This window comes from Prionailurus viverrinus, chromosome C2 (assembly GCF_022837055.1).
Source record: "Prionailurus viverrinus isolate Anna chromosome C2, UM_Priviv_1.0, whole genome shotgun sequence".
NCBI lineage: Eukaryota > Metazoa > Chordata > Mammalia > Carnivora > Felidae > Prionailurus > Prionailurus viverrinus.
The window spans coordinates 78480692-78507536 of record NC_062569.1 but is presented as its reverse complement, the minus strand read 5'-3'; the positions used below and the strand labels follow the sequence as shown (position 1 = coordinate 78507536).

General features: G+C 45.2%; 1 long non-coding RNA gene across 1 annotated transcript; it reads left to right on the top strand.

Annotated features, from left to right (window-relative positions):
* Positions 1–12305: 12305 nt before the first annotated feature.
* LOC125175712 (uncharacterized) lies at positions 12306–18245 on the top strand. Its single transcript, XR_007155936.1, has 3 exons — positions 12306–13243; positions 13392–13532; positions 15377–18245. It is a non-coding gene; the product is annotated as an uncharacterized LOC125175712 (long non-coding RNA).
* Positions 18246–26845: the final 8600 nt, after the last annotated feature.

The following is a 26845-nucleotide window of genomic DNA, read 5'->3' as shown; positions in this document are numbered from 1 at the left end:
CCCACCCCACAGTTGTCTCTTCCCATTGGCTAACCCCGTGAGGGCCAGAGGCCAGAGGGAGGGCACCTTGCCCCTGGCAGCTGCCTCAGGTCTCCACTCTGGGGAACCTGCTGCAACCCCCCTTGGGCTTGGGAAGCCAAGTGGATCCACAGTCACAACATTCACATTGTCAGGTCTTGGCTCCTTTTTTTTTTTTTTTTTTTTTTTGGCTTCCTACAATAGCAGTAGAAGATGGGACAAGGGTCAAGACCAGAGAAAGGAAAGCAAGCTACAAGCTATCTCTCCATCTGTGGGAGAAACTTCCTCCTGTAAAATGAATTGCCCGGTGGTCCAGGGGACCTCCCTCTCCCCATAGCTTTGCCCTAATAAGTCAGGGACCCCGATTACCACCACCACACTCCTGCTCACTGTGCATGATGAAGTGTGACATTTTGTTGTTCAGACACACCACTTCAGAAGGGAGAATGCTGCAATAAAGTGAGACATGGAACATATCCTCCACTCTCTGGCCTGGACCTCAGATGTGGGGAAGACTTTGTGTGTTCATTCTGAGAACGGAGGTAAAGGGAAGTTTCTGAAGTGGTGGGTGGCAGGGCCAGATTAAGATCTTTAGAGACCCTGCATTCCAAAAGATTATGGAGCCCCCAACCCTGTTCAAATTCAACACAACAGAGAACTTACATAAGACCTAATATTAGAATGTCTTTCAAGATTTTCTGGTTCCAAAATTCCAGATAACGTTTTGAAAACTAACTTTTTATGGGTATGTGAGTCCTCATTTTGCCAGTGCCTTAGGCATATTGCTTAATCTACCTATTGGTGAACCCCGCTCTGGGATGGGATTGGCCTTGGAAGACCAGAGGTTGCCACCTACATAGGTGTTGCTAGAAGGCTTAGGTTTGAAATGGCAACATTCATCACGTTAGACTCTTTCTTGGCAAACCCGTGTTTTGTTTTTGAAATGCAGGATCAGAGCTGGCCCCTGCAAGCCATGAATTCTCAGGCATTAAATCACAACCCCAGCTAGGACTCAGGATCCCAGCAGCAACTTCTACAAGACATTCCGAAACAGAATATTCTCAGGCAGAGGTAGGCAAGTGTCTGCCTGTCCCCAAACACCACCTCTGCTGGCCACACAGAGCCTAAAAGTCCACAGCAAAGTGAAGTAAAAGTCTGACCTAAGGCCTCCTGCTAATATGCAAATTTTCTAGAGAAGTCACATGATGAGGCACCTGGGTGGTTAAGCATCTGACTCGATTCTGACTCAGGTCATGATCTCACAGTCATGGGGTCAAGCCCCACGTCGGGTTCCTTGTTGTCAGCACAGAGCCTGCTTGAGATTCTCTCTCTCTCCCTCTCTCTCTCTCTCTCTGTCTCTCTCTCTCTCCCCCTCCCCAGCTCATGCATGCAAGCACATGCGCTCTCTTTCTGTCTCTTTCAGGATAAATAAACATTTTAAAAAAAAAGTCACATTAGGCCATTGAAATTGGAGTCATGAGTCCCTTTCCAAGGGCCCACTGGCTTAGCTAAGGGGCCAGGGAAAACAAGGTTTAATATAGTTTGCCAGGTAGGTTGGACCAAAGAGAAAACAGAAACGGTAGCTACTCTCAATTACATCACTTTTGGTTTGTGTTACTATCTGTCTCTCCTCACTACAGGAGGAACCTCATGAGAACAGGAGCTTTGCCTTTTCAGTGTGGTCTCCCCTGGCCCCTAGAATATGATCTGGTACAAGGTAGGCAATAAAAAATGTTGAATAAATGAATAGGGAAGTGATCATATTTAATCTTCCCGGGAGATAGCTAGGCTGTCTCATATTTTACAAATAAAGCATCTGGAGTTCTTCGAGATAAAGTGACGTGGCCAAGGCACAGATCTAAGATTTGAGCCAGATCAGTCTGACTACAAAACTCGTATGCTTTCTAATACCTCATGTCCCTCATTTTTCCTGATGGACTATGAAACCCTAAGATTTACTCTTGTACTTTAGTGTAGCTTTCGGGTTGCCCCCGCCCCCCCCCCCCAAAAAAACCATTTTTCTCCTGGCTTTCTGGGAATGCAGCTGTTTACAGCAGGCTTTAACTGTTGCACAAGGTGGAATGACTTTAGCCCCAAAAGCACAGCAGGACTGCACTGGGTTTGGCTGTCAGCCAGTGACATTGTGAAAGCCTGTCATTTTGAGACCTCAGAGAAATCTGCCATCCACTACAAAGGTCACCATGTGGAAAGAGGCAATTCTGTGGCATAGGGGCTCAGAGACTGTAACTGAAGAGCATTCAGCCAGGAGTGCCTTGAGGCTAGTCTTCTTTCCCAGGACGGAACTGTCACACCCTAGAGGAAATGATCACATTAATGTGATCATTTCACTCTAGGTAGTGATGATGGCTACAGTTCAATCCCCTGTCAGCTTGTGAATTGCAATATTAAAACAGCAGGCTGCATGACTAAGTTTCCTGTAAGTATGGCTAAATATTGCCATATATTTTTTGCTTAATTGTGATCTCAAAAAATAATCTTAATCGACATAATTAAGCATAATTACTATGTTTTGAAAAATAATCCAGAACACTGGAGCAAGGCAGCAGACAGCATACCCTGCAGCCTTCTGCTCCTTCCCCAAATACCTATAAGTGGCAAGAAAGGAAAAAATTCTTGGCTATAAAAGGAAAAAGTCTGGCTCTAACTGCACTTCATCCAAGTGCAACTTCAGATACTAATTTAAGCACCTATTTTCCCACTCATGCTTTGGACTAACAGTAATGCACTTCCATTGGCAAGAAGACCAGATAAGCAACCCTAGATTCATAGCTTTGAGAACCTGTGTCCTGGGGCCCCTCCTGATACCAAAGTACTGTTTGGGTCCAAGAATTTTCCACAATCATTTTGGAACTTCTGGAGAAGCAAAGGAAAGGAGAGGGTGTTGCCCAGAGATCAGGAAGCGGCCCCTGCCCCTGGGCCATAGCCTGTAAGCCTACAGTCACTGTACTCCTAGAGGCTCCCCCACTGCAGTGAAGAGCAGCTAGGGCCACTGACACCACCGGGGGCACCACCAGAAACACAAAGCTTCTCTGTTTTGCTCCTTTCAATCTTACACAGCTGTCTCTACTTCGCAGAACCTAACAGGAGCTCATCTGGCAAGGGAGTCTGGGATATGTCCTTTCAGACACCCGGCTTCAGGAGTGAAAGGGGAATATAGAAAAATAGACATAGGGCTGAGTACCAACAGACATAATCTGACATAGGCCACAACTTCAACAAATAGAAGAATTTACACCCAAGGAAACAAAGCTAATAGCCAAAAAAGGGTGGGGGAGCGGACTTAAGAATAATTGTTATATTTAGAGAGGTGACAGGAAATGGCATACAGAAAAAATAATTAGTGAATATTCGGCCATAGTAGGAGGTGAAAATAGTTTACTCTTCTTTAAATCACCAAGTTTGTGGTGATTTGTTTTGGCGACCCTAGGAAACTAATACAGGGAAGTAGAGCTAGGGAAAGTTTTTATGTATAATACCAAAGGCATGATCCATCAAGGAAACACTGATAACTGAGATTCCAGCAAAATTAAAACTTTTGCAGGGAGCCTGGGTGACTCAGTTGGTTAAGCATCCGATTCTTGATTTTCGCTCAGATCATGATCTTGTGTTTTATGGGTATAAGCCCTACATCCGACTCTGTGCAGACAGTGCAGGGTCTGCTTGGGATTCTCTTTCTCTCTCCTTCTCTCAGCCCCTCCCCCACTTGCTTTCTCTCTCTCTTCTGTCTCTCAAAATAAATAAATAAACTTTAAAAAGTAAAAAATGTAAAAAAGTGAAAGTAAAAAATAAAAATAAGTAAAATAAAAATTTTGCTCTGTGAAAGACCCTGTTCAGAGGATAAAAAAGCAAGCTACAGACTGGGAGAAAATATTTGCAAACCATAGATCTGACAAAGGATTTGTATCTAGATTGCATACAGAACTCTTAAAATTGGGGCGCCTGGGTGGCGCAGTCCGTTAAGCGTCCGACTTCAGCCAGGTCACGATCTCGCGGTCCGTGAGTTCGAGCCCCGCGTCAGGCTCTGGGTTGATGGCTCAGAGCCTGGAGCCCGTTTCCGATTCTGTGTCTCCCTCTCTCTCTGCCCCTCCCCCGTTCATGCTCTGTCTCTCTCTGTCCCAAAAATAAATAAACGTTGAAAAAAAAAATTAAAAAAAAAAAAAGAACTCTTAAAATTAAAGAGAAAAAAAATCCAGTTAGAAAATGGTCAACAGACATGAAAAGCATTTCATAAAGTAAGATATATGGATGGAAAATAAGCACATGTAAAGATGTTCAACATTATTAGCCACTAGGGAAAAGCAAATTAAAACCACCAATGAGATATCACTATGCACCAACTAGGATGGCTAAAATTTAAAATGGTAAGAAATACTATAATGGAGGGTAGATACTATGCATTTGTCAAAACCCATAGAATGTATGGCACAAAGAGTGAACTCTAATATAAACTATGGACTGTGGATAATTTGTTTAAAGGTGGGGAAAATAGGAGCACCTGGGTCAAGTGTTCAACTTCAGCTCAGGTCATGATTTTGCAGTTTGTGAGTTCAAGCCCTACATGGTGCTCTGTGCGGACAGCTCAGAGCCTGGATTCGGATTCTGCGTCTCCCTCTCTCTCTTCCCCTCCCCACTCGTGCTCTGTCTCTGTCTGTCAAAAATAAATAAACATTAAAAAAATTAAAAACAAAATTTTAAGGTGTGAAAAATAAAGGTCACGTTTTTTTAAAGATCGTAAAATGGTGAGAATACTAAATTTGGAAAAGGAAATGATGAAAATAGATCACTCATAATCTGCCAGTAGAAATGGAAAATGGTGTAGCCACTCTGGAAAATAGTTTAGCAGTTTCTTAAAATATTAAATAGCCGTCCCACTCTTGTGCATTCATCCCCCCAAAATACCTGTCCATAAAATCTTGAGTATCCCTGTGCCTGTATATCTTTGCTCATTTGTGTGAGTAAATACTTAGGATAAGTGGAATTTCAGGATCAAGATGTATGCACATCTTAACTTCTGAAAGTTGTTCTAAATTGACTTACAAGAATTCCATAGCGATTTCTACTCCCAACATGGTGTAAGAGTACCTGTTTCCTTATACCCTCACCGATATCAGATACTGTCAAACACGTAAATATTTGACATTCTAATAGGTTTTTTTAAAGTATCTCGTTTTAATGTGTATCTCTTTGATTCTGTGTGAGGATATATTTTTATATATTTATGGGTTATTTGTATTTCTTTTCCTGTGTGTTGTGTTCTATTCGTGTGTTTATTTCCTTTGTCCATTTTTCCTATTGAGTTATTTTTATTAATTTTTAAACATTGTATACCAAGGAAATGAGTCCTTTGTTATATATTTTTTTAAAATATATTTATCTTTTGCCTTTACAAAATAGGTTACGCAAAAATTTTTTGCTTCCTGTTTAGCTTCATTCTTTAGGTTTTGTTTTGTTTTGTTTGAGAGAGAGAGAGAGCATGAGAAGGAGAGGGGTAGAGAGAAAGGGGGAGAGAGAATCCCAAGCAGGCTCCACACCCAGTGCAGAGCCCAAGGCGAGGCTAAATCTCATGGCTGCAAGATCATGACCTGAGCTGATATCAAGAGTCGGATGCCTAACCCACTGAACCACGCAGGTGCCCCTAGGAGACCATTTAAAAAAATTTTTTTTCAACGTTTATTTATTTGGGGGACAGAGAGAGACAGAGCTTGAACGGGGGAGGGGCAGAGAGAGAGGGAGACACAGAATCGGAAACAGGCTCCAGGCTCCGAGCCATCAGCCCAGAGCCTGACGCGGGGCTCGAACTCCCGGACCGCGAGATCGTGACCTGGCTGAAGTCGGACGCTTAACCGACTGCGCCACCCAGGCGCCCCAGGAGACCATTTTATAAAACTCTCCACCACTGTACTCTAACATGAAGCCTGGCATACAGAAATGGTGATCTGGCAACGAGAAGTGTGGACCAAGAGTAGAAAACCTACATCATAGAGCATGTTTTCCTGCAGGCTGGTTGGGGGACCATGATACATATTAAAGGACCATGATACATATTAAAGGGTCTTCATCATCAGGAACTCTAATTCCTACCCCTCCTTGAAGCTAGGAGTTACCACATGACATAAGTTACCATATGCTCATATTCACCTAGAGAATAGGAGAGAAAGTGATGTGTGCCTACTTCCAGGCTGAGTCTTAAAATGTTGCATATGTGATGCTTCAATTTCTTCTCTACTTATGCACTGCAATGCCTGTGACCCGGTTTTTTGAGGGAAGGGTTTGAGGATTGGTTTTTTGTCACAGAACTACATGTTTCCTTTCTATTCCGAACTTACTGAGAAGTGACTGACAAATGTAATTGTATATATTCAAAGCGTGTTGGGCGCCCGGGTGGCTCAGCCAGTTGAGCGTCCAACGTTTAATTTCGGCTCAGGTCATGATCTCACGGTTGGTGAATTCAAGCCCCGCATCGGGCTCTGCGTTGACAGTGCGGAGCCTGACTGGGATTCTCTGCCTCCCTCTTTCTCTGCTCCTCCCAATCTCTCTCTAAAAAATAAACAAACATTAAATAAATAAATAAGTAAATAAATAATAAATACATAAATAAATCAAATTAATTAATGCCTCCATTACCCAACACAGGTAACTTTTTTCTTTCTTTCTTTCTTTCTTTCTTTCTTTCTTTCTTCCTTCCTTTCTGTCTTTCTTTCCTTCTTTCTTTCTTTCCTTCCTTCTTTGGGCCATGGGGGGTTGATGAGAATGCTTAAGATCTATTCTCAGCAACTTCCAAGTATACAACACCTATTATTAACTGTAGGCCTGTGACCCAGTTTTAACCATACAGACAAAAATGATGTTGTAGGGGATGACGGGAAACTCACACAGAAGCAGCCTGGGAACCCTGAGGTACTGTGGAGCAGAACAGGCTTCCTACCTGTCCTGGACTATTCCATGAGACAGAAATTAATTCATCGTTTGCCTCACTGTATTGGTGGAGCTCTTTTGCAGCCGCTTACTAACCCACGTGGCATGTGGCATTCCATAAAGACAATAGTACCGCAGTCAAATAGTTTGGGAAATGAAGGGGAATAAAAGTATGCAGGTTCCCTTCCTATAGGGAGTGTCTGAACCTGGCTACATGCTTTCTTTGCTCCTCTATTGCAACTTGAGGGAGAAAATGGCTGACGTCTTGCATTCTCTTACTGGTTCTGAAAAAACACATCTGAAAGATGCTGATTTCGATGATTTCTGTTTGCCCTAAATATTACATAACGCACAGCAAAGTGTTTAGTGTGCATTCAGAACACCACCAAATTTCACAGAATCAAGGCTGCCTTTAGTCCACCCACTTCAGTCAGAGCATGTTATTTATCTCTAGGGGACAACAGGCAATATTACAAAACCATCCAGAATAATTCTTCCAAAAGGTTCAGGAGGGTTTTTGTTTGTTTGTTTGCTTGCTTGTTTTTATCTCATTGTGCTGTATTCTTTCTCATCTAAACAAATGGAAAGGTGACACAAATGTTACCCAGAGAAGAGTCATCCTTTTTTGTGTCTTTTAAAAGGTCTTAAAAATGTACTTCAATCACAAGTCATTCAGCAACTATTTCCTGAGTGACTACTGGGTGCACACCACAGGGAATAAAATGTGATGTCCAGATTGGAAGGCCAGGCCCTCCAGAAGCATCAGCAATGATGTCCAGTGCTGAAATGGCTCCTCTGTCGCCCACCTGTGATGCAGGATTTGTGGAGAGGCTCCTCACGTGAGGCCTGGGAGGTCTGGGCATTTTGACCTCTGCCAGCACCAGCGAGGGTGGCTGATTTTGTAGATACAGAAAACGATCGGGGCCCAAAGGATTAGGAGAGCTTCAGGCTGTCTCTGCAGTGGGCTCATCAATGGTCAACGTGTTTAAGAGGATCCAGGTGATGCGTTTTCTGACTATTCTAATAGGATCCAGAAGATTCTTCCATCCAGCCCCAGTACTTACATGTTCTCACTGATAAACGGATATGGTGATGGGTAAGACAACCGGAGACAGCGAAGTAGAGAAGTATGCTGAGAAACATATTCAAAACTGACTAAATGAATGTGTTCTATAAAAAGTGTGAAAATACGCCATCATAGATCATGAAGGACTATACTTTCTTTTGACCTGTTAGACATGTCCAGTGCTGTTAATGCAGCAAAGGGCTCTGTGTGCTTAAAAGCTCTCTATTGATTCACAAGCTTGGGCTGGATCTGAAGCAGGTTCCCCATTTTGGGAAGGCATCCCCACAAACTTTAAAGGGGTGCTGAATGCAGTTACAGGCTACGATTGGTTCGACAAGAGCTCAGTTCCCACGGTGCTGGTCTGCAGAACTCCCCCAAGAGACCTGCTCTGCCTCCTCTGCAGCTGGCGTCACCTGCGCTTCACAGCTGGCTGGTCTCAACCCTCCTCCCTCCCCACGGATGTTTAAGAAGCAGGAATCAAAAGATAGAAGAGGGAGGCACTCACCTCCAAGAGTGAGTGGGAAGGAGTGAATGGATCATGGAGAAAGCCAGGAATGAGATGAAGAATTCCAGGAATGACAAGTCAGAGGATCTTGTAAGCTGTGGTTGGAACCCTAAGATCAGGAAGAGCACTGACTCCTGATGTCGCTCCCTACTCTCTTGCAGACTGGCTGTGAGGACCAGATGAGGTCCTACCTGTCAAGCACCAGGGACTTTCTGAACCCTGTGTCCCAGTGGCCTCTGTCAATGCATTCTCTCTGCCATGCATCCCTCCTCCGTGCCTCCATGCCTATGCATGACCAGGATATCCTTCTCCTTCTCCACCTGGAGAAAACGCTTGCTCCAGGAGAACAGCTCAGATGTCAGCCCATCCCTGACTACATCAGGAAGTCAGTGGCAGGGTTCCGTGCCCCATAGTATTTGTCACACTGTGTTGTGATGATCTGTTTCCACATCTGTCTCCCTCAACTGCACTGAGAGTTTCTCACTCACCTTCATGCCTCCGTGGTCTCTTCTGATGCCAACACCTTCTTGAGGACAGGGGTGCTCAGGAAATAGGTGTTGATTGAAATGAACAAATACATACATAAATAAAGAAATGTTCTTATGGTCCATATGGAACAATGGGGGTTGGAAGACAATGCAGGGAGAAGGAAATAAGACTCCCTGTGGATTTGGAAAGATCTTTATTTTGTTGTGCAGATAAAAATCATTGTAGTCTACCAATTTGAAACATACTCTGTCTCCCAAGAAAGAGATTTTGTCATTTGGACAGGGAATGGACAAGGATAAGGTAGTCCCACAACATAGCTTAACCTTAACAGAGAGAGAGTCTGGCTCCATTTTTAATGTTTGACTACTGACAACTTTCAAACTCCACCTTTCTCTTTCCCTTTTGTTCCACATCTGAGCAAGCTGATAAAGTGTGTACATCCCCTCCCTTGGTACCAGAGGGAATGTTCAAACCACACAAAACCCAGCCTGTGCCTGGTAACCTTTCTCTTGGCCCCACCCCACCCCAACCACAGTAAAAATCAAAGCTGTGGGACACCTGGCTGGCTCAGTCAGTTGAACATCCAACTCTTGATTTTGGCTCAGGTCATGATCCCATCATGGGATCGAGCCCCATGTCAGGCTCCACACTGAGAGTGGAGCCTGCTTGAGATTCTTTCTCTCCCTCTGCTCCTCTCCCCTGCTCACACACTGTCCAAAAATAAAGTTAAATAAGTAAATAAAACTAAAGCCACTCCCTTCTCCCTTCACTCAAGTCACTTCAGACTAGCTTGGATATTTGCCTCTGCTCTGCCCACGAAGGCTTATCATTTGAGTAACAAACCTTTTCATGTGTGGCATCAGCAGCAGCCTGGACATCAGAGCCATTTTTTTTTTTTTTTTTTTTTTGCAGGGGGTGGGGGGAAACCTTGATCCTGCTCTCCACAGGGCAACCACAGACAGTAACTTTCCGGAAAAATTTTGAAATATACTCTGTATCTAAGAATAGAGCTATGTTGTCGTTAGGGAAGGGGCTGGGAGAATGTGGCCCCATAACACAGTATAAATCTCTGAAACAGTTTGCTGGACAATTGTGCCAAAGGACCCCTTCCTGTCTGTTTTCTTCATTTCTGCCCCATTTTGGCCATGCAGTCAAAGGGCTTCTTTATGAACAAAGTGAGACATTCATTTTTGTTTTCCTGATTCTAAAGCGATTTTCTTTAGTTTTACGGGAGACACTCCTCAGGTGTTTGTTGACCCATTCCATTCCAGAAACAAATCAGAGGACTGAAGATTCAGCCAGATTCATCAGGTAAAAAGTTAAAACCAAGGAGCACTAACAATTCCAAAATTAACTAAATTCAGAACTAAAACTAAGTAACTCCAGAGCTCAATGTGCTGGTTATTAGCCATGATTTCTCAGCTTTCAGCCCACCCTTCTAATCTCTGCTTTGTGGCCCCGGGACCACTCACCTCCTTTGCCAGCTGCTCCCTATGAGGCTTGGCCAATAGGGCAGACTGATGGGAGGAGGGGAGAGGGACCCCCGTGTGCCTGACTTCCTCCCAGCCTCCCCCGCAACTGCTCTTCACACTGAGAGCAACAGCTCGTTCCAGTAGCTGCCCTTTGCCATTTTCCCAACACTTCCACAACCAGCCCCATCACGCCTCCTCCCCCCCCCCCCTTTCAGAGTTTCGCATCCAGCTGTCAACCAACTTCCCCCTCCTGGGACACCTGTCTCATGGGCCACCTCCAACCTCTCCCCTTTGCTCCCTCAGCCAGTGGGCTGGTAGCTGCTCCTTGTGGTTAACATCTCCATGATCTCATATTATCACATTTTTTTTTCTATTTTAGTTCTCTGCTAGCTGAGTAACAATTCTTTATGTTGAATTCTTTCCATTATAATCCGTATGGTGTCTCCATCAGTGATTGGCCCCTGACAGAGATCTAAGACTAAGCAATTTTGTAAAGTTTATTTATTTTGAGAGAGAAGGGGAGAGAGAGAGAGAGAGAGAGAGCACATGGACACACGCAAGCAGGGGAGGGACAGAGAGAGGAGAGAATCCCAAGCAGACTCCACACTGTCAGCAGAACCCAAGGCCAGCTGAATCCCACAAACCCTGACATCATGACCTAAGTCTAAATCAGGAGTCAGCTGCTTACCAGACTGAACCACCCAGGAGCCCCTCCAAAACTAAGCAATATTTATTTATTTATTTATTTATTTATTTATTTATTTATACGTTTATTTATTTCTGAGACAGAGAGAGAGACAGAGCATGAGCAGGGGAGGGGCAGAGAGAGAGAAAAAGAGAGAAAGAGAGAGAGAGACAGAGAGAGACAGAGACAGAGAGAGAGAGAGAGAATCTGAAACAGGCTCCAGGCTCTGAGCTGTCTGCACAGAGCCCGACGCAGGGCTCAAACTCAGGACCACAAGATCATGACCTGAGCCGAAGTCGGACGCCTAACCGACTGAGCCACCCAGGTGCCCCAAGCAATTTTTAAAATAAATAAACTTTAACAAGTAAAAATAAGGAACAGAAAAGCTTTTTTATTAAAAAAGGAAAGAAAACAATTGGCAATAGATAGCTCCGAAGATAATTCAAAACTACATAAGGTGAACATTTATGACAAAAATTTCAGGAAAAAAAAAAACCCTAAAAATTAAATAGGTCTGAAAATAATTCAAAAAAAGTAAAAACTAATTCAAAAACTAAATAAATGTAAAAATATAGAGCTAAAAACTACCAAAAAAAGTCACACTGAAAAAACTAAAAAAGCTCACAATTACAATAACTGAAAAGAGAAACTATGAAGAACTAAACACTGGGTCTAAAACTAAATATTAAGTAAATAATCCTAAAAGCTAATTCAAGAATACCTGCAGATAACTGGAAACAAGCTTCGAAAACAAACTGAAAACTACAAAATTAAATAACTGGAAAACTAGCTCAACATAAATGAAAATTACAGTAACTGCTAAAACGAAGAAGCAAATAACTCTAAAATTAATTCTAAAACTAAAAAGTCTACACGTAAATCTCTGTCTACACGTAAGTCTACATGGACCAAACCCTCCCTGAAAGTAAACGGCCTCGGCGATCAGGGACCAGCGCAGCACCAGGCACTGGCACGGACTCCAGTAGAGACCCCGCGCACACACTGGTGCACGAAGTTGGCTCGGATTCCTGCCGGGCCCCGCGGGCGTCAGTATCGAATCCGGCGCTCGCGCAGGCGCGCGTGTAGAGCAGCCCCGAGATTCGCCGGCGTCTGCAGCGAGTCCCGGCGCCCGCGCAGGCGCGTGTGAATCAGCACCGAGGTTCGCGGGTGTCTGCACGGAGCCCCGCACCTCGCGCAGGCGCCTGAAGAGCCCGAAGGCTACTGCACCGAGTCCCGGCGCTCGCGCAGGCGCGTGTGGAGCAGCCCCGAGGTTCGCGGGCGTCTGAGCCGAGTCCCCAGGGCTAACGCTGAAGCGTGTGGAGCAGCTCCCAGGTTCTCAGCGGCCCTCGCCGGGAGGGTGGCCTCCGCGGGCAGGCCGTGGGCCCTTCCTCAGGCTTCTGGAAGGCGGTCCTATCTCACCCCACCCCCAACCCCCAGCTGCAGATCCGCAGGGTCCGAGGCGCCCCCTTGGCTGCTTTCCCGCTGAAGGGTGGGCCAGGCCCTCGGCGTCCGCAGCAGGCCGGGCCCGGAATGGAGGCGGCGTGGGGCGGCCCGGCCGAGCGGGGGAGCCGCGGTGTTCTAGAACCGGTGTCAGTTCTCGGGGGAGGGGGTGCGCAGGCATCCTTCCCTCGCCCGCTCTGCTTTCGCCCGGAAACTAGCCGCGTCCCCCGCAGGGCCGAGCAAGGCAGCGGGCACGGCTGCGTTCTCCTTAGTTGTGTTTGTTGGCCTAAAATTCCAAGAAGAAAGTCAGAGGAGCAACGGCTAACAGATTTGCTGTTTGTTCTTTCCTCTTTCACACCCAAATGTAGTCACTGCCGCCTGTGAACGAAAGGGCTGCGTCTCCAGGGGCCGTGGCCTCAGTGCCCCAGACAAAGCCGGGCTGGCGGTGATAGGGGGTTGGGGGAGTTGGTTAGGGGTAGTGACCGGGGACCCCAGAGCCACCCTCTGGGAGGTCGGGGGTGAGGCCGGGCTCTGAGGCCTCCGGCATCCATGGAGCACCCAGGGCCTGGAGCTGGCAGGGCTGGGGGACAACGCAGGAACTGGGAGACCAGCCAGTTCCAACCGCTCCACAGGTAAGTGGCACCTGGGGTAAAATGACCAGGCACTGGTGCCTGCTTTCCTCTCCCTCCTGGGGGCCCTGGGCGGGGCGGGGAAGGGACCCTCAGACCGGCACGGAAGATCTCTCACACACTTGGCCACATGTTGACTGCATTATTTCAGGGCCACCTGGGCCATTCCCTGCCTCCAGGAAGGATCTGCCAGAGCCTGGAAGGAGAAAGGATCTTCCCAGCGCTTCAGGACCCGGGTAGCATCTCCCTGCTGGGGACTGTCCATGTGGCCTTCTTGCTGGCAATTCCACAGGTAAGGGATGGGGTCCCCACTCTAGGGCAGTGTTTTCCTAATGTCTTAAGATACAAAGTTTACATCTTGACAGTGTATTCACAAACACAGATACACCTATTAAAACAAGTTTTACATCAGACATTACCTTCAGATTAGGAGTATGCTTGTCTTGATGAGCACTGAATAATGTATGGAACTGTTGGATCACTATATTGTACACCTTAAACTAATAAAGCACTGTATGTCGACTACACTGGCATTAAAATTAAAAAATGAATAATTAAATTTAAATGAAAAAAACACATTACCCTCAGCATGAGTGATGCCCTTTAATAGTTTGAATTGTGTAATTTCATTTTTTTTTTAAGACTGGTCTACACCCACTGAACGGATATTTTTACCTACTAATGGATTAAAACCCACAGTTAGAAAAGCACCATTATAGGGCATGGCAGAGGAAGAAAGAAAAGAATAAGAAGGAGAACGGTAGGGGCATGGGAAAGGTAGAACAGAGAAAGAAGGCAAGGACAGAGTGCAAAAAGGTGTTTCGTGGGAGGTCACACAGGTGCCTGCCATCATGCCCCTTCCAGGGCATCTGTTCTAAGATACACTACCACCCCACCCTGTGCGTGCCCTTAGGCATCCTTTTCCATGAGAGCCCGGCCTACTTGGTGGCAAGGACAAAATCTTTTTCACTTTGGAAGCCCCACACCTCCTAGCAGAGGGAGGCACAGTCTTAGAAAACAGGCCGTAGTCAAAGCTTTCCATTTTCCGGGGGAGGAAAATGCCTTGGAGGGTCAGCCGGTCAGTGATTATTTAGCACAGTCAAGATTTGCCCAGTGGGTCACAAGTAACAGTTTGTCATCTAAACTGAAGATAATACCCATTTTGGAGAGTTAGAGGATTAGCACTATGTGCATCAGGAACATATACATGTCTGGTACATCATGGAAGCTCAAATAGCACCTGCTATTATTATTTTTTAAATGTTCATCTTGAGAGAGAGAGAAAGAGCGAGTGGGGGAGGGGCAGAGAAAGAGGAAGACAGAGAATCCCAAGCAGGCTCTGCAGCTGTCAGTGCAGAGCCTGACTCAGGGCTCAAACTCACAACCATGAGTAGGGCGCTTAACTGACTGAGCCACCCAGGCGCCCCAGCACCTGCTGTTATTATCGTTAGTAGTGACAAGAGTAAAGAAACGCCACCTCAGGTATGCTCTGTCACTATCGTTTTGGGGCAGTTTGGCTGCCAATGTCTTCATCCTAGATAAAAATGGAAATCCTCATAGACACATAAGGAAATGACCTTAGAAATAAAACCAGAGGAAATATGTGCATGCATAAATTAGCAAAAGACTAATTTAAGCATGTAGACTTTAACAGATGTTCAGCTTGGCTATATCAGCGTTTTAAGTTGCTGTACATTCTTGAAAAATTAATGGAATGACTTATTTCCCCACTGATTTCAGTCAGTATTGGGGGGAAGACAACCCTCACAGGCTCTAGCTACTCCTAGTCTATGTGACAAAATAAATGCAAAGAGTACTGTATATAAATGGATAATATAAATGGGAAAGATGGACCAGAAAAAAATCATGGTGGTAGGAACTCAAGATCATTCTCCCACAGTCTTCACAACTTAGTTTGTAAATAAAAATGCTTTAGCGAACTTAGTTTTAGTGTTTAATGTTTAAAATACTGAGTTGTTTTACTTTAAAAAAAGTTAAGTTCATCTATTAATAAGCAAATTCAGTACAGAGTTTATACTAATCAGAAAACACTTTTTTGGTTAAGTACAGACATTGACAAAATCCTCGGTTCAATTATTTTGCTCTAAATTTCTCCTTTCCCTTCTTGTCCACTAGATGGCGGATCGGAACCACTCTGGATCCTGCCAATGCCCTGGCAGCTCTTTCTGCACCGATTTTAAATGGCCAAACTCTATTTTTGTTTTGTTCCTTCCAGATTTTGCTCTCATCCCAATCGAAAGAAACATAAACTTTGTGAACATTTTAGGACACTCTGTGGCATACAAACAGAGTTATTTTAACTGGGGAGCTGGAGCTGCCTTAAAAAAGCTTCTTGTTCCTTGCCTGAAGGCCTGAGCCAGGGGGATTTGTCCTGTTCCTTTGGAGGAACATTGGCTAGTACCGTTGTGGTAACATGCGTGAAAGTACCCAAGCCAGGCACTGGGCTAGGAGTTCCATCTCATTCATTCTTCACAGAGAGACTGTAAGGTGTCACCTCTGTGTTATAAAAGACAACATTAAGAACTTAAGCCACATTGAGGGTAAGTAACTTTGTCCAGAGCTGAGTTTGAGTCTGGAACTCTGGGACCTCAAATATTTTCGCTTAACCACAGTGCTATGCCACCTGCCTGGTGCTGTTACCTGGTGGGTGTTTAACCACGGGCTGATTTCTGCCTCATCTGCCCCACTAGCCACCTAGGTCTCAAAAGAGTCGTCTCAGGATTAGTCTAGGTTGTCAGGCTGAATCAGGACCTTTTGCAAAGTTTTTCTCTGTGAACTAGAGTTTAAACTTGCACACTTAGACTAGTATATCTCTGAAGTGTGTATTTCCTTCCCAAACCAGTCTAAGACCAAGAGGAATCAGAGTTACTAATAAGCACCAAGAGAGAACTGTTATCTTTCTTATAAAAACTAAAAAGCTAAGAAAAACAATCATCAGTGTGAAGTCTCAAAATGGTTAATATTTCTTTCAAAGAAAAAATAATATTTACCCGAGCATGCAGTTTTTGCATGTTTCATGACAAAGCTTGTTTCACGCTGAAAGAAAAAAAAAATCACTCAGAATGAAGCCAATTTTAATTTACACACACACAAATTTAAGTAAGCAAGTATTAAAGGAATAAGGCCACCACACACATAAAGCACTGTATCTATTTATGTGTATATAAATGCTTGTTGTGATCTTTTTTTTCCTCTCATATATCCAGAAAATGTTTCTGTAGTCCTGACTCATTTGGCCCTGGCGTCCTCTCCCACTTGCCCACCTACCATGCTATGTTCCCTGTGTGCCTTGATTCTGGGTCCACCCAGCTAGCTCTGTTCCTACGGAAGTAAGGAATGGCAATGAGCCCACCATTCTCCATTCTTCCCTGTGTGCACCAAAAGAGAATGGAAATGAGCCCAAACTATAGAAGCTGGTGGGGAAACACACGTCTTGTTCAGGTGTTGTCCCAGCTACAAGAGTAACACCAGGTCTCGGCCTCCAGTGGCTCCCCACTGCCTGCACCTGCAGAAAAGCCCAACTCCTCAGCCTAATTTTTTTTTCAATATATGAAGTTTATTGTCAAATTGGTTTCCATACAGCACTCAGTGCTCATCCCAAAAGGTGCCCTCCTCAATACCCGTCACCCACCCTCCCCTCCCTCCCACCCCCCATCAACCCTCAGTTCTCAGTTTTTAAGAGTCTCTTATGCTTTGTCCTCAGCCTAATATTTGAGGATACCTCCCTCCTCCTTCTCGTGTCCTTCCACTCCATCCATGAATCTTTCAAGCAGGGCTCCAAATCACCACTGAACTTGCTCATTTAGAGGCAGCTCAATGATTTTCAGAGGTTCCTGGGTCTACTCTTCATTCCCCATGCAGCTGGCACAACTTACCCAGCTGCTGCAGTGGGCCTGTGGCCTTCACTTCCTGGCCTCATGCTCAGACTGTGCCAGAACTAGCTCCTGGCCTCCTATCCTGCACACCGTGCTGCCCCTACTAAGCTGTCTGCCGCCATAGCCCTTCCTTGGTGGGCCTAAGCTTTCCCCCAGTTTCTTGAGACCTCCCAAGTCGTAGGTGGTCAGGCCACAAGTGAAGAGTTGTCCCAAACCACAGTGCCTGCCTCCTTCCTTGATTTGTCGTGCTGCCGTGTCCCACCCATCAAGCTACACTGCGCTTCCCCACCCAACCCCATCTGCGTCCGTAACTCCCTCTGGGCCCAAGGCGCCTTCCTCCTGGCTGTCTCCAGAGGCCCTGTCTCCACATCCCTCAGCGGCTGCCAGTGTCCTTGTCACTGGGTGTCCCTGTGTGCCTTGCCCAGAGTGTACAAAGTTACGCCCAGCAATCCCGGGGGTTAACAGTGGTATAGGAATGAACTGGGGTGACAATGTCACATGTGTCAGAGCTTTGTAAAGTGCTAGGCAGACAAGATCCTGGTATTCCTGATCCTGGAACCTCCCTCTCCCTCCCCCATTGCCTGATGCCCCTGAGTCTGCATTCTGTCCAGGAGTCTCCTGTCTTCTCAGGGACCAGCCCACAGCCCAGCTCCCACTCCAGCACACAGTGCACCGAGGCCCCTCTGAGTTCCTAGAGCCCTCACTGTTGGCGTCATTCTCAGTGGCATTTCATCAGACCCTGTTTGGTGAGCCACACTCAGGACATCTGGCTCTGCTGCGAAAGAGTTGGGTGAAACTGACCCCTTGTTTGCCAGACTGTAAAAGAAGGGGCCAGACAATACCTCTGGACCTGTCTTTCGGATCTGATGTTTTATGTGTGTAGACTTTTTCCTTCTCTAAACTTTATGCTTTTAATCCCCATCACAACCTAGAGCACAGTGCCAGGCTCACAGACACCCTATAAATGTTATTTCTGGGTTGGTAACTGAATAACGGGTTTGTCCTACTGATGAGATAAAGTGATTTTTCACTTTGTGCTTTTTTTTAATTAAATTTTAATTTATTGTTTTCATCATGATAACTGTAGTCTTTAATCCCCATCAACTATTTCACCCATCCCCCCACCAGCCTCCCCTCTGGTAAACCATAGGTTTGTTAAAGAATCTGTTTCTTGGTTGTCTCTCTCTCTCTCTCTCTCTCTCTCTCTCTCTCTCTTTTTTTCTTTGTTTAATTTCTTAAATTCCACATATGAGTGAGATCATGTGGTATTTGTCTTTTTCTGACTTGCCTCACTTAGCATTATACTCTCTAGCTCTATCCATGTTGTTGTAAATGGCAAGATTTCATTCTTTTTTTTTTTTTTAATGTTTATTTATTTTTGAGAGAGAGAGAGCATGAGTGGGGGAGGGCAGAGAGAGAGGGAGATACAGAATCTGAAGCAGGCTCCAGGCTCCAAGCCATCAGCACAGAGCCTGGTGTGGTGCTCAAACTCATGAACCTTGATCGTGACCTGAGCCAAAGTTGGATGCTTAACTGACTGAGCCACCCAGATGCCCCTAGATTTCATTCTTTTTTATAGCTGAATAATATTCCACTGTATACACATAAACCACCTCTTCTTTATCCATTCATCTATTGATGGACACTTGGACTGCTTCCATAGTTTGGCTATTTGTAAATAATGCTGCAAGAAACGTAGGGATGCACGTATCCCTTTGAATTAGCGATTTTGCATTTGGGAGGCAAATACCCAGCAGTGCAATTACTGGATTGTGGGGTCCTTCTATTTTTAATTTTTTGATGAAATTCCATCCTGTTTTATATAGTGGCCATACCAGTTTGCATTCCCACCAACAGTGCACAAGGGTTCCTTTCTCTCCACGTCTTGTCAACACTTGTTTCTTGTGTTTTTGATTTGAGCCATTCTGACAGATATGAAGTGATCTCTCATTGTAGTTTTGATTTACTTTTCCCTAATGATGAGTGATGTTGGGCATCCTTTCCTATGTCCATTGGCCATCTACATGTCTTCTGTGGAGAAACATCTGTTAATGTGTTCTGCCCATTTTTTTATTGGATTATTTGTGTTTTGGGTGCTGAGTTGTATCAGTTCCATATGTGTTTCACTTTGGACACCCCTAAGTTTATATTTTCTTTCCCCTTCCCGTAACTGGAAGAAATGTAGTTAGAATATTGAAGTGTAGTCAAAGGCCAGTTAGAATATTGAAGTGTAGTCAAAGGCCATATTCTACAAATACAGATTCTTGGGCACCAAATTAGAGATTCTGACTCACTAGGTTGGGTGGAAATCTGCGCTTGCGACAAGCCCCTCAAGTGATTCTGAAGCTATAGCCTCTGAGAAATATTACTTTAAGAAGTAAGGATTTTTAGGACAATGCGAAGAGTAGAAATTTCCTTTTGGTGGCAGCAAGTGATGTTTTCTTTCTTTGTGGGAAGAAGGTTGGGAAGTCGTCTTGAAAGATGGAGCCTCGAAGGGAGAGGAATGCCCACCACTGGCCTGTCTGTGGCAGTTTGAACTTTCAGCAGTGTGGTAGCTAGAACAGCCCCTGTGGCCGCCATCTCTGCCACCATGGCTACTCTTTTCATGACTTTATTGTGCCAACACTAGACTAGCCGAGGGAAGAGGGTGGCTGAGGACAACTGGAAGAGTCATTCTGTTTGGTTGATTCATGCCTGTCCTATGGGAGATGCTTTCTGCTGGGCATTAACGTAGGTTATGAAGATGTTCACACTCCATGCCCACTCCATGCTCTTGGTCCACTAACCACATGCCTCTTTCCCATGCACCTTCATCCCCAATCTTCCAATGTTTTCTCTTTTCAAGTACCTGACCAACTGACCAAGCTAGTCACCGCTACCCACAAGCCTCTGTGCATCCTTGCCTCAGGCCATTTCTCTCTCTTCACAAAGCAGATGCCTTGATGTACTGCTTGATACCAGCATTAGGAGGGGATTTTCACTGCAGTCCCTGAGGTTCTCCTAAGTGAGGATGCATTACAGTAGCTGCCCATTTTTCTCTTGCACCCACATACCAACTGACCTGTCCATGAACCAAGCTTAGCCTTTTCCCTCCTCTGTCAGCTAGAAATAGGAGCCTTCCAGGTAGTCTGTAGAGGGCTGATGCTAAGATGACCTCCAGGCGTTCACTGTCTTGGGTAATCCCCTTCCCTTCAGTGTAGGCAAGTCCAGCGACTTGCTTCTAATCAATGGGAATATGGCAAAGATGTTGGGAAGTACATGAGCATGTGTACTTAATACACTATAGAAGGTTGTAACACCCATCTTGCAAGGATACTCCCTGTGCCTTGTTTGCTGTGAAGAAGCAAGTGGTCATGTTATGAGCTGCCACATGGGAAGGAACACGTGACAGGGAGCTGAAGGGGGCCTCTGGGTAACAGCCAATTAGAAGCTAAACCCCTGAGTGTGGCAGTCTGCAAGGACTCTGACAATAACCATACGGGGCTGGAAGCGAATCTCTCCTCAGTTGGTGCTCAGGTAATGACCACAGCCCCAGACAATGCCTTGATTGCAGCTTTGTGAAAACCCGAAGAATAGGACCCAGGTAAGTCATGGCCCAAATGTTGACCCACAAAAACTGTGAAATAATAAATATGTATTGTCTTAAGCTGCTAAGTTTGTGGTAATACTGTTAACGCAGCAATAGAAAACTAATACACAGCCAGAAATGTGAGCTGAGAGGCACTGGTACAGAATGGTAGGTGACATGGGAGCCTGGGTCACTTGCTCATGCAGGCTTCCTGTATTGTCTGGTGCCGCACATGGCTGTTCCCAGACTTACCACTTCCAGCTTGTGATGGAACGCTGCCGGTTCCTCCCAACCTCGGTGAATTTGACAGAATGCAGCTCCTGATAGATAAATCTGGATACTTGGTCATTTCATGTCCCATGGTTAGGTGCTTAATCTATACCAGGGCTCACTAGCACATGGGAATCTCTTTTCCAAACGATTCTCTGCTGCAGATGGTGCAGGCTTGTATCAGGACCCTGGGGCTTTACGTTGTCATTCTGCTCTTCTCCACATGACATGTTTTCTCACCACAGATAATTCGGACACCACGGGGTCTATGTGGCTTATAGCCCACTGATTGTACTGCCCCGGCGGCAGGGATGCTTGCACCTCAGCCTGGATCTGCTGCAAAACCCTTTCCTGCTGGCAAGTTTCCTTGTCACTGAGTAAATGAGAGCAGTTATTTCTAAATATGGAATATGCTGCCTCCAGAAACCAAGAGGACTGCCAGGCATTGTGCTTTCTTTTTAGTTGCATGAGATGTGAGGTACTAATTTGTCCTAATTTGATGGGGATGGGAGAATATGGCCCAGCTTGCACCAAACCGCTGGATCCCTAAGAACTTCGCTGATGGGGTGATCCCCTGAATCTTCATTTAGCTTTTTTTTTTCTGTCCTCTGGCTTGCATAGGTCTTACCCTGTCCTCCAGTATATTGGCCACTTCTTGCTCATCTGATCATTAATATCATAGATGAATGTGGTCTTTGCAGAATGTCCAGGTGGTCCAGGTCCTTAAGGCTATATTATGTGAGAGGGCAGACTTAACATAGATCAAAGGCAACACTGAATTTATAGCATGTCCTGTGCCATGTGAATGTGAACTCCTCTGATCATCCTTCTTAATGAGGATTGAAAAGAATACATGTATGAGATTGATGGCTGTTTACTATGTATCTAAGGCCATTTAAATCTGATCTAGCAAAGATACCCTATCTGGCTCAAAGCTGCAATGGGAGGCTACTACTTGGTTGAGTTTATGGTAACCCACCGTTATCCTCCAGGATACATTTAGTGTTTGTGGGGGACATACTCGTGAATGGAAAAGGGCTATGATAAGGACCATTCCTGCCTACTTCACGTATTTAAGGGTAGCACTAGTATTTGCCGTATCCCTTCATATGGTATGGGTTTTGATTTACTGTCTTGGCTGGGAAGGGTACACTTGTTTCCCGGGGTTCTACTTGGCATTCTCCACTATGATAGCCCTTACACCACAGTCCAAGGAGCCAGTGTGGGTTCTGCCAATTCCTAAGCATGGCCATTCCATTGTTTGGGGAACCAGGGAAATTACCAGCAGATGAGTGTGTGGAGTGGGTGGACCTACCATGAACCAGACCTGGGTAAGAACTCCATTTATTACGCTACCCCTCATGCACCCTACTCCAACAGGGGAATTACAAGGATGGTTTGGGTTCCTGGATCTCTCAACTCTGACCATGCATCCAGTAGACCTGAAAGTCTTTGTATTCCTATTTCTTTCAGGGTAGTTATATGAGTAGATGGGTTTGGAGAAGAGCTAAGGAAATCATTATATTTTTGCCATGGTGTTTGCAGGGTCCTCTTTTGTGAGCTGCTGTCAGTAAGTGGGATTTAGGTTGGAAAAATGGTCAGGTTGGAAACCAGAGAAAGTGACCAAGACTTTTGATGGTCTTGACTGTGGTTCGCCTCCTGATCATACGTTGGATTTATTTTGGTTCTATAGGTTGAGCAATACTCTCATCTGCTATTCATCTATCACGACTCTCAGGATGCTATGCTGTATTAACCACCTCCCCAGCTCTCTGTGACTCAGACCTCTCTGACTGCCTCTGACATTGTCACTCATGATAACTGCTTTTGAGAGTTAAGTATTGCCATCTGGCTTCTATTTTGGAATTCTGTTGTCCCCATTGCTATCAGAAAACCCTGTTCTGTCCCCACATTTCCTACCAGTGGTCTTGGCCTACAGGGGACAGTCCACCATCAAGCTTCTTAACAATACTGAAGCCCCCTCAATCAGCACATCCCTTGTCACTTTGTTTTTTCTTTTCTTTTCTTTTTTTTTTTTAATTTTTTTCTTTTCAACGTTTATTTATTTTTGGGACAGAGAGAGACAGAGCATGAACGGGGGAGGGGCAGAGAATGAGGGAGACACAGAATCGAAAACAGGCTCCAGGCTCTGAGCCATCAGCCCAGAGCCTGACGCGGGGCTCGAACTCACGGACTGCGAGATCGTGACCTGGCTGAAGTCAGACGCTTAACCGACTGCGCCACCCAGGCGCCCCAATCCCTTGTCACTTTGAAGAACACTTTTTCCTGAGAACAGAGGAGGCTGATCGCTTTTTGGCCTTCCATAGTATATCCCAATCAAGTGTCTTGATTTCTTCCCCCACTGCTTGCCACTGCAGGCCAGCATTCCTACTTAGTGTGAGTGATTGCTTTTTCCAAGTTTCCAAGGGACAACCAAATGCTGTCACCTGGATTCTTTGCCTAGCTATTAAATACTATGCCACAGGTTTTTCTCCCTTTTCCATCCAGTGCAGCCCCATATAGTCTCTCCTGCTTGCTCAGCTGGATTGTGTCACCCATCCAGCCAGCTTTTTCAGTAGGTAGTCCTTTTCTACCATTAGCTGACCCAGCATTATTCATCCTGGCTATAGCTCTGGTGGTCAGGAGTGGAGAGTGGGGTAGACCATTGAGGGGTAAGGGAAGATATGTGTTGTGTTACAAGGCAGAAACCTCTATGTCAATCAAGCTTCAGCCTTTAACTGAAGAATGCGCTACCTCTGTTATCAACAGCATTCAAGGGAATATGGAAATTTAAGACTTTCAAATACATCAACCCAGATGACCCCATTTCAAGTCTCAGCATCCCATTTTTTCCCAATCAGGACCTTGACCTTGATGTGGGAGACTAGATGGAGTTGAAAACTTAACCTCCTCTGGAACTCCTACTCCTATAATTTAGTTTTGGGGTCTGGCCCACAGAACTTGTGTGTGTGTGTGTGTGTGTGTGTGTGTGTGTGTGTGTGAGAGAGAGAGAGAGAGAGAGAGAGCCCAAGTGAGTGGGGGAGGGGCAGAGAGCGAGAATCCCCAGCAGGCTCTGCGTTGTAAGTATAGAGCCCAACTCAGGGTTCCACCTCACAAATAATGAGATCATGGCCTGAGCTGAAATCAAGATTCAGACACTTAACCCCTTAACCACCTGAGCCACCCAGATACCCCGCCACAGATTTTTAATTTTATTTTTTGCCCTCTGGCTGTAGGATATGTGATCACTTTATATGTTGCCGATTAGACCCTCTGGCTTTCCCACCTGGTCTGGTACTAGCAATGAATCACCCTCAGCCTTTGTCTTGTTTTAATTAATAAGCCCTCCCTTGGGGTGCCTGGGTGGCGCAGTCGGTTAAGCGTCCGACTTCAACCAGGTCACGATCTCGCGGTCCGTGAGTTCGAGCCCCGCGTCAGGCTCAGGGCTGATGGCTCAGAGCCTGGAGTCTGTTTCCGATTCTGTGTCTCCCTCTCTCTCTGCCCCTCCCCCGTTCATGCTCTGTCTGTCTCTGTCCCAAAAAAAAAAAAAAAAAAAAAAGTTGAAAAAAAAAAATAAGCCCTCCCTTCCCCCAAATGGCCATCCAATTCCAAAATTCATATAATTACTATTTCCTAAAATCCCTAAGATATTGCATCTGTCGGTGTACTCATTTCCAAAGGCATCCCATTCCAGTTTGCCACCAGTGAAAGTTTTAACAATTGCCATAGCATTCCAGGGGCTATCGGTGCTCCATTATCACCAAGGATGGGTTCTCATTACCAGCAGGCCGACAGGTGACCCAACTACAAAATTACATCTTAAGAGTTTTTTGTAGGACTAGTTCTTATACGCGCCATCATGAGTTGAATTTATAGTTAACAGATTCTGAGATCTGAATGGAGGTTTTGTATTGGTTGGTACTCTTGGGACAATACCTGAGAGGGCTCAGGGAAGCAGGACTGGGCAAAAATACTGTGGTGCAAGTGCAATAGAGATCTGGAGCTGGGACAGTCCATGAGCTGTGCCACCCCAAGGCAGAGAGGTTAAGTTTCTCTCCTCCTCCTAGACTAGTCCTTGAAGGTGGGCTACCCCCAAGGAAATGTGATTTTGGCCGCAGTGGCTCTGGTGGCTGAGCACAATTTCTAGAAAGGACTCAGCTGAGAGCTGTCAGCTCTCGACAGTCCCAACAGCTGGGGAAGTGAGTGTCTCAGCCCTAAAAGGTAGCACACCAGAGCACCCACTACACCTACATTTCCTGTTTTCAAAATTGACACTGTCATTCACTATTTAATCCTTCCCATTCTTAACAGCAATCTTCTTTTATTTTCCACCCCAGTCATCTTTTTCTAGAGGGTCCATAAAACATAATCCTTGTCTGTTTCAAAAGGGAACACGCTAAGTAGAGTTGTACTCAACTTTTAAAAGCCCTCTTTTGGGGAGCCTGAGTGGCTCAGTCGGTTGAGCCTCCGACTTTGGCTCAAGTCATGATCTCATGGCTCATTAGTTCGAGCCCCACGTTGGGCTCTGTGCTGACAGCTCAGAACCCGGAGCCCGCTTTGGATTCTGTGTCTCTCTCTCTCTCTCTGCCCTCCCCCGTTTGCACTATCTCAAACATAACTAAACATTTTTTTAAAAGCCCTCTTTTAACATTAAAAACTTCACAAATCTCCACATAATATCATAATGGTAAATGAATGGCTATTTTAAAAAAAGCCAAAGCTATTATAAATTTATTAACTGGTTTAATCACGTGAACACCCAGGTATACTACAAACAAAGTAGTATGTAATTATATAAAGACTTTTCTTGTTCTGGTGACAGAGACAGTGCATGGCGGCCACATAAAATTATGAAATGCTAGGGACACCTGGATGGCTCAGTCAGTTAAGTGTCTGACTCGGTTTTGGCTCAGGTCATGATTTCACAGTTGGTGGGTTCAAGCCCCACGTTGGACTCTGCACTGACAGTGTAGAGCCTGCTTGAGATTCTCTTTCTCCCCCTCCCTCTCTGCCCCTCCTGAACATACTCTCTCTAAATATAAATAAATAAATAAACTTGAAAAAAATCCGTCTATTCTTAAAAAAAAAAAAAAAAGATTATGAAATACCTAGGTTAGGATGCTACCTATAGCTGTGTTCAGGAATGAAATGGTTGCTTAAGAAGGCAAGTGAGGTTGAAATCTGGCCCAGCCTCTAATCACCAAGTTTTTCACTCCATTAAGGGGCTGAATATACCAGAGGAATGTGGCACAGTTTTTAAAACCAGTTGCCCAAGCACGCAGGTCTCTCTTTTCTACTTATGATAATGGCATCTCTGTGCCAGCCCTGACCCTGCCCAGTAACTAATTATAAGTCTTAACTCTGGAGTCAGACAGTCCTAGATGTGGATTCTGGCTTTCTTGCTTATTTGCTGTTAACCTTATCCGTCTAAGCCTTGGTTTTCTTATCTATAAAATGGGGGTATTTCTCCCTCTGTGTGGTTGTGGTGTTTTTTCAGGTAGCAACTGAATACCACCTACCTTTACAGATCTTTAGCAACTTTATTATAGAGGCATAATTTACATACAGTAAAATGCACATACATTAAGTCTACATTTTCATGGGTCCTGACATTGTAAACCAGTGACCAGAGAGGTAACCTGTGTGTTTTTTATACTCTCCAGGAAGTGTACCAGGCCCTGTGAGAGTTAGAAAGTAGTATAAAGGATAGTTAATCTGGTTAGCCCCTTGATTAGGTTAGGCTTGGGATATATGTACTCAGAGCCCCATACTTCGTCTTCCTAACACACATCACATTGTCACCCTCCTAGGCTGTAAAGCTACTTGAAGGCAAAGACCTTCCACCTTGTTTCCTGATGTACCCCCACCACC